Consider the following 8,858-nt stretch of genomic DNA (forward strand, 5'->3'; position numbering starts at 1 on the left):
GGCGGGGACAGGACCCTGCAGGCACATGCATGAAAACCAGCACCGTTATCTGCACAGGGCCACTGCAGCAACCGACACACGGCGGCAGTTTAGCTTCATCTTGATGATTGCGCACCAGTCCCCTCCCCTGTGCACTGCCAAAGGTCACTGAGGCGTTGCTTACCTGCGCCGCCTCGACTGACACCAGGAACTGGCTTTCAAATGGCAGCTACTGAGAAACGGGCACACAGAATTCCTGCCCTGCGTTAAATGAGAAGTGAACCCCAGCCGGGCAAGTTGGGTAGTTCCTGGAGACATCTGAGACTCACATGGAATCCGGTTCATGTGTCCATGATTTCTATAGCCTGGGGCTAAACACAGGGGCCAGGTCCTTGCTGGTGTAAATCAGCATTGACACAAATTGAGCAATGTTGATTTACACCAGCTGAGGCTCTGGCCGTGGACTCCAGTGGAGCTATGGCTGATTTACCCCACTGCTGATCTGGCCCATTGATTCAATGTAGAGGTGTTGATTTACACGCAGCTGGGGATCTGGCCCATTGACACCAATGAGGCTATAGCTGATTTACACCAGCTGGGGATGTGACCTATTGACTCCAATAAGGCTATGGCTGATTTACACCAGCTGGCACCCATGCTGCCAAGGCCCCCCAGGACTGAGACAGGAGCTCAGTCTCCAGTGCCTGTTCAGCCCTTGGCTTCTCTGAGGAGGTTGGCAACAGCTGGCTTTGGGCTTGATCAAAGGCCGTTGGGGCCAGTGGGATTCTGTCCATTGTCTCTGGCCCGTCCTGCCCGCCATGGACCTGCACTGAGTCTCCTGGTTAATTTCACATGGGGTCGTTGGGGGAATGCACCCTGCAGGTACAAACCTCGGTCTCCCATTCACACTGCAATCCCAGGGGCAGCTGTTCTGACCCAAGCTGTGACATGGGCATTGGGCCGATCCATTCTACCGCAGACTCCCCAGGGCACAGATCACCCCAGAGACACCCCCCACCCTCGAGAAGGGCACAGACTGCTATTGCCTGTAAGGGGAGTGGAGTGGGGGGAAGGCGATCAATCATCCCCTAATTAATTTTCTGTAATTCAGCTCAAGTACGTTAATAAAGGAGGTCATTTCCCATCGACCATCCGGCACTTCCACTGCGGGGAGAATTGCCCATCCATTCCCGGGTGCTAAGGCCACTGGGGTGTGTTCCAGGCTCTCAGAGGGCACCCCTCATTGACTGGCGTGGGCATTGTGCCCTGGCTGGAGAGAGCAGGATATGATCCCAGGCAGTGTCTGTTTTAATTGTCTCCTCTCCTAGCTCACTTTGCCTTCACACCTCTTGCCCCACTTCCCTCTGCCCTGATCCTGCTTCCAGTGCAGGCGCCAATTCCTTCGCCCCCATGATACAGAGATCTAGGCATGCTGAGCAGGGCTGAAATCAATGCCATTACCACAGGGAAGGAGTGGGCCCAATGGGCCCGATTCTGATCTTGTATGCACAGATAGGGCCTGATTCTGATTGCACAGCAGCTTTTCTCATGTGCAGGGGACTGGATTTTCACTAATAAACGTGGGATTAAGAATCAAGCATATGGGACCAGATCCTCATCGGGTATAAATGGGCATAACCCCCTCCCCCAAGCTTTGATGGAGCGACAGTAATTTACACCAGCTGCAGATCTGGCCCCTTGAAGGGCACAAGGGTGTACCCACAATCCCCCACCCCTGTGACATCCTGGTGGCAGTGCACCAATACGTGTCCTGGGTGCCCTGCTCTCACCACATGCTCCATCCCTTTCGGGCATTTCCTGCAGTCACAACTATTGACAGGCTAAAGATTTTCCATGACACAAGAGGAAGTTTGCTTGCACGGGCTGGGTGTGTAGTACATGCCTGTCAGCCGGCAAGGTCACAAGCTGGGGTTTGGAGGAGGGGGACAGAGAAAGCTTGATATGGAGCTGCAGGAGGCACAGCCCTGCTCAGTGCCTCCGGCTCCTGGGGCCAGAGTGGATGTGAAGTGGCACCTTGGAGAGGTTCCAATGAGGTAAATAACATTTTGAGCTTATGCCTCTCTGCTCCTTTTGCTTCTCTCCCCTACCCAGATCTCCTCAGAAAGTGGAGCCAGGCCCTGCCACCCCACGGCCTGGGAAAAACCTGCAGGGGTGGGGATGGGGAGAAGATTGTCCAGCCTGGCAGCTATGTAGGCCCAGAAACATCTTGTTCCCAGGAATGGTAGGGAGTGCTGGCCTGCGGTGTGACCCAGGCTCTCCAGCCCCACCGCTGTCAGAAGAGCCACGGGGGAAATCCCTCGTGGTTCGATTCTGGGGCCATCTGCATAGAGGGCTGGGACACCGGCGCCGAGGGGCTGTCCCTGTCTAGCACTGCCCCTGCCCAGTCCCAGGTAGAATGGCTGCAGAGCACCTAAGCCGGATGTTGCTGACTACAACCGCTGCTTCATGACTGTGGGCCGATTCCGGTCTCCCCACCCCACCCGTCCTGCGGCTGGGTTACTCTGCTCCAGCATGGAAGGTGTAGCTGAGATGCAGCTGTGCTCGGGCTATTCCCAGCTTCAGCAATGGGCAGCTGGACATACATTAGAGCAGCCACACTGAGGGCCAGATTGGTGCCAGCCACAGGGCCTACAAAAAGCTGAAATATAAAATCCGAGGGGTAATTTCACATGTGGTGGATTGGAAGATCATAGAGAAAGGCCTGTTGTCTTTGTGTCTAGCTCTGTGCAGAATGTAACTTTGCTCAGGTTGACATGGATGCTCCAAGTTTAGTCTGGGGAGCTAAAAAGTGCCACCGCTATGTGGATGAGAAGCGATTTCCTTTGGTCACAGACTTCCAGCCTCCAGTTTCAATGAACAACCCGCAGAGCGCAGCTCGGACGATGGCTGTGGCTTGGTTACAGACGGGGGGGTTCTCGGGTGCTCACTGGTCGGAGATCAAGTTTGAAAGCACCAGCTGCCAACCCAGCACTGCAGAACAGGCTGCTGCTGGAGCTAGTGGATGGAGGGCCAGCTTTCCCAAGTGATTTAGGCCCCTAAGGCTGCAGCTGGGTGCCCTGCGGGATTGCCAAAAGCCCCAAAGCAGGGTAGGCGCCTAAGACCCATTAAAACCCTTTATAGGATTCACCAGTCATGCACTTTAAATCCACCTTTGGCCCCCAGGCTGGGCCTGGGCCGAGGGCAGCTGGGCCGGAGCAGAGAGTCTAGGCTAGGCCTTATTGCAATGCCATAGAAGCACGAGGCAGAAGGGCGAAGGTTACCGGTGCAGCCTGACCATGCTCTGACTGCAGTTGTTATTGCTGCATGGGACGGACGAGGCGCCTTTAAAAAAGAAACGAGATAAAAAGCAGGAGCTTCCCTCCCTAGGGCTCTGCAGACCAGGCCATTGCATGGGGCAATTCTACAGCCTAGACACGACGACCTGTGCCCATCCACCCCTCCCTTCTCCAAGCCTTAGGAGCTGCAGAGCTCCCTCCCTCCCGTGAAACCTCCTCGGTATATTGGGAGCAATCCCCATCCCTTTCTGACCCTCCGTCAGCCCGCCCATCCCGTCTGTCCATGGCTCGCTCTGCACGGGTATGTGCGACCTGGGCCTCCGGCGCTACCCACACTGGGAGTTGAGTGAAAAAGCCTGTGCCAAACACACTGGGTATGAGCAGCATGGAGAGAGAAGGGAGTAGTCGGGAGGTCTGATCCCAGGCTGGGAGCCTGGGGCTTCCTGCAGTGTGAATGAGGGGACAAGATAGATCTACCCCTGCTGTCCTTGGACAAGCCAGTTAGGGCTGGCAGTTAGCAGCTAACCCCCTGTCCAGGCAGAAGTTAAAGCAGACTGGAGTGGGAGGGGGAGCTCCTGCCCCATCAGCCCAAGGAGGAGGGGGAGAGTGGAGGCCCAGGGAGAGGACAGGGAGCTGTGTTCCCCTTCACCTCTGTATTTAGGGATCTAAATAAGTGGCCACATGGTCAGAGGTGCTACAGCCTCAATTGCCCCCACTGGCTTCTGTAACCGATTGCACACTCAGCGCTGGCGTTCGTTCGAGTCCATCCCCACCAGAATAAAGCCCGGGGGCCATGCACATGTGAGATGGTGTAAGGCAGACCTCCTGCACTCCGCAGTCTCCCCTCAGACCTGATTGAGATTGTGTGTGAGGGCGCAGCGCTTCCACGCCAAGGAAACAGACAAAAGTGCAACTGAAAGCAGGGACGGGGCTGCTCGGCCTTGCCCCCACATGGGAGAGGCGTCCCCTGGCTGGGGCACTCCTCTGTCCCAGTCCTTCAGCACCAGCAAGCCCCTGGACTCGGGGGCGGGGGCAGATTGTGTTAGAGGGGATGAATCTAAGTGGGATAGGACCAAATCCATCCCTCGGGGTAACTTCCCTGAAGTCAGTGGAGTTACCCTGGGGAGAGTTTTGTCTCAGGGAGTCTAATAACATGATTAGTGATTGTTATTATTTCCTGTAGTGCCAAAAAAACCCATGAGAAATCCGGGACCTGTTGTCCTAGGCACTGCGCTCACACATACGCACTAAGAGATGGTCCCTGCCCTGAAGCGCCGACACTCTGACCAAGACAAAGGGAGTTTTGTTATCCTCACATGGGAAATGGAGGCCTGGAGAGACTCAGTGATTTGCCCAGGGTCACACAGAGAGTCTGGGGCAGAGCCAGGAACTGAACCCCAAGTCTGAGGGGAAGGTGTGTGTGTCACCCATTGTCGCACCTTCTAGGCTGACCTGAGACTTTCTCAAACTTGCACTGCGTTTAGCCCAGCGTCTGTATTTCAACATCTGCTGAAACGGGACAAATCCTGCTCTCACTGCCACACCAGGGCAACCAAGAACATGATCCACTCCCTCCCGCTTCCATGTCTAGCTCCCTGGAGCTCAGGGCCTTGTTTGAAGTTAAGAGAAAGTCTCAAAACACGTCTAACTCTGTGGAGTCCTACTAAGGTTTGTCTACACTACAAGTGCTATGGTGGCACCGCTGTACTTGGAGACACTTGCTTAGAAGGGAATTTTCCATCGCTGTAGTAAATCCAGCCCCCTTGAGAGGCAGTAGCTAAGTTGGCAGAAGAATTCTTCCATCAACCTCCCAGTCTTAGGCTTAACTACGTTGCTCAGGGTGTGAATTTTTCAAATCCCTGAGCAACGTAGCTAGGTTGCCCTAAGTTTTATGTGTAGCCCAGGCCCTAGAGATGGAAACGATCTGTTAGCTTCAATTCAATCCCTTGGGGTCTGGTGCAGGCTTATCTCCCACACTGGGCCAGATCCTTGGGGTCAATGGATGAAGCTCCATGAAGCCATTGTAATAGGCCGTGGAGACCCAACTCCCCTCTGGCTTCTTATCTCTGGCCCTCCAGAATAGGGCTGAGACCTGCGCCTTACTCCCCGGGTGGCCTTGGGCAATTGTTTCACCTCCCTGCCTGTCTGTTTGCCATCATCGTATATGAAGACACAGGCCCTGCCCCTAAGAGTGTACATGCTAGATAGCCAGCAACAGATGAGGGGTGAGAGGAAGGGGATGTAACGTTCAAGCAAAGTGATCGCGGTCTTGTGAAATTGAGCTATCTGTGTTTGTACGTATGCCCATCCATCACCATCATAGCTGTCCGGCAGATGTTGTAATCCATCTTTCTTTCTTCCCTCCTAAGGGACAACACACACCAGAGTGGAAGAATGGTAAAACAATGACACAGCACCCATGGGGCAAACTCAGATCTGGTGGAAGTAGCTTCAGTGGGGTTTGCACGTAAAGGACGGCAGAATTTGCCTCTGTGGGACAGATATTGAGCTAGTGTAAATCAGTGTCACTCTAATGACGTCAGTCAATTTGGATCAACTGGGGATCTGGCCCATTGATCCCAGTGGAGCTATGCTGGATTGACACCAACTGGGGATCTGGCCCATTGACCCCAATGGAGCTGCGGCCAATTTAAACCATTTGGGGATCCATCCCTCTACAATTAGTGCCACGTTCCAATGGGATGCAGCATTAGATCCTTAGAGGGAAGGCAGAGGCTGTTTTCTGCCCTAATGTTCTCACTGCATTGCTGCTATCTCTATCTGATCTGTTGCTGAATTGCCTTTTATGAAGAAACAGAAAACCGTCACAATTGGGCTCAAACCCTTTGATCTCTGCAATGCATGAAGCACCTCAGCCTGCCTGCTGTGCCATTCTCCTCCTTCACACACCCCCCTTTTCCTAATCAATGAAATAGTTAATGACAGCTGCAGAAATCTCCAAGCAAATCTTTCACTCCCACTTCCTTGGCTGGGTCTAAATTTAGCAGCAGCTGCAGCTGCTCTAATGAAATCCAGTGGGGTTGCTGGGGTGATGGCTGCTCACAAATCATCCTACCAACAAATCAAATCAGCAAAAATCCAAGACAGCACAACACAGGGCTCGGTGCCACAGCCTGAAGCCCACTGACTTCAGTGGGAAAGGCTGCAGGATCGGGACCCTTTACTCAGCTCTTTTGAAGTTGGGATCTGGCAGTTTCTACACAGCCACAGTTCCCAGTTTGTCTCTTAAGACCTTTGTCTGGCTGCAAGGAGACCAGAGAGCACAGTTAAAACATGGGCTGGTCCCATCCGATGCACATCACATTGTTAATTGTTGCCAGATCCCTTGACACAGTGGAAATGACCTTGTTAAGCTGGGCTTTAGCCTCAGTAAATGGGGTGGAGGTGAAAGTTCTAGCTCTGGGGAATATGAATGGGTTAATTCTATTAGTCCCAGAAAATCAGGGCCAAAGGAAACTGCAAGAGCTGATGCTAAAAGCTGATCCCCACCGGACATGGAGGAGATGCTTTTTTATTTGGGTCATAGAATCATAGAATATCAGGGTTGGAAGAGACCTCAGGAGGTCATCTCGTCCAAGCCCCTGCTGGTTTGTTGGATACAACGACTGATGCGGTGGCTGCAATGGATGGAAGATCAGAGCCGGTACCACAGAGGAAGGAGGTGATGGGGATACTCGCTCAGCGCAAGCACCCCATCCACGTGATACCAGACACCTCTGTGTTCTTGGGGAACCAGGGTGCAGTATCCAGCCTGACTCATGAAAGACACACAGCCTCTGCTTAAACCAAAACCCATCAGAGGGAAAAAAGAAAAAACTTGCAGAGAGCAGTGAAGGGCATTGGGAGACACACCTAGATCCCTCCTGACAAGGGTGACAAGATTAAGACATCTCCATTAGCATTCAGAATGGAGAGCAGGTCAACTCCCCTAGCCTCCTCTGCCTGAGAGATGGGACAGGGAGACATCTCAATTTACATACAGAATGGAGAACAGAGAACCGCACTGAACTCTGGGACCAGAAAAAGCAGGGAAGCACTGCATCCTGGGAATCTCTGCTCCAGATGCTAATGAACCTACACCAGCACACACCCAGCTCAGCAATTATAAGACCAATTCTAGTAATAAATCCTTTATTAATGACCAACACCAACTAAATCATCCCAGCCAGGGCTTTGTCAAGCCAGGCCTTAAAAACCTCTAAGGACGGAGATTCCACCATCTCCCTTGGTAACCCATTCCAGGGCTTCAGCACCCTCCTAGTGAAAAAGTTTTTCCTATTAGCCAACCTAAACCTCCCCCCACTGCAACTTGAGACCATTACTCCTTGTTCTGCCATCTGCCACCACTGAGAACAAGCCGAGCTCCATCCTGACTTGTTTTTCATGTGATCAGTAGAGACGGATTCATGGGGAGGATCCCTGACTGGTGTAAACCAACATTGAAGTCAAGGGTTTGTACATCAGCCTGATCCATTAAAAGCGAAATGAGAGAAAAGCTCCCACCTTCGTATCAGGATCGTATAGAACACTGTGCTGAAGTTAGGGCCCGATCCTGAGTCAGGGCTTTCTTGACTTTAAAGGCAGGTGCCGGTGATCGACACGTGTTGGGATCGGGCCCTTAGAGTATTAAACAGAGAGGGGTTGTTATTGCACAGCTATGGCTGCACAGTCATGCCTAAGCTATTCACATAATGACTGACAGGTGTTAGTAATGCCACTGACCCCAAAGGATTTTGCAGCGGCAGTGTGCTTCGGGGATGCTGCTGTTTTTGCACGTCTGTGGGGGGTGGGCGTGCGGGTATTGATTCTTTGCAGCAGCAACTGCTCTGCCGCAGGAAGTGGCTCATGACAAACCCAAGCTGCAAGAGGTTTTTAACGATGCAAAGCCTGCAGAATTGGGGACAGATTTCCCCCCACCCACGCTTGCTCCCCTTTCCCCTCAGCACTGCTGAGTGACAGAGTCACAGAACTTAGAAAGACAGGGAATAGATCCTCTGGGGTGAGTTTGTCTACCCAACAGAGTCAATGGGTTTGTTCCCGCGCTCATCCAGTGCTTTGGTTGTTCTAGAGTTAAATTACTCTGAAGGGGAAAGTATTTGCTGGAGAAAGAAAAAAAATTAGATCCTCAGCAGGTGTAAACTAACACAGCTCTGTGGAAATCCATAGGTGTTATGGGGTAGATGTATATACGGCCAGGCTGGTTTGATACTGTGTACTTCAGTTGTACACCTGGTAACACCACCGAAATCAGTGGACCTGGACCCATTTATGCCAGCCAGGGATCTGGCCCACTGACTCCAATGGACTTATGATAATTTGAACCAGCCAGGGATCTGGCCCTAAATCTATCAGGGATTTTGTAAGAAGGAAGTTCAGTTCCAGAAATGCTGATGTATTCAAGTGCTCCTCAGAGCCTGATCCAACAACAAAACGGACAAACACTTAATCACAATGGCCCTAATTCTCCTTTTGCCTATTTTGGTGTAAAATGGGAGTAACTGGTGTAAAGCCAGAGTAATTTGCACCAATGAGAAGCTGGTGCAAGTGAGTGAACGTCCAGGG

The sequence above is a fragment of the Mauremys mutica genome, chromosome 4 (genome assembly GCF_020497125.1).
Source record: "Mauremys mutica isolate MM-2020 ecotype Southern chromosome 4, ASM2049712v1, whole genome shotgun sequence".
Lineage (NCBI taxonomy): Eukaryota > Metazoa > Chordata > Testudines > Geoemydidae > Mauremys > Mauremys mutica.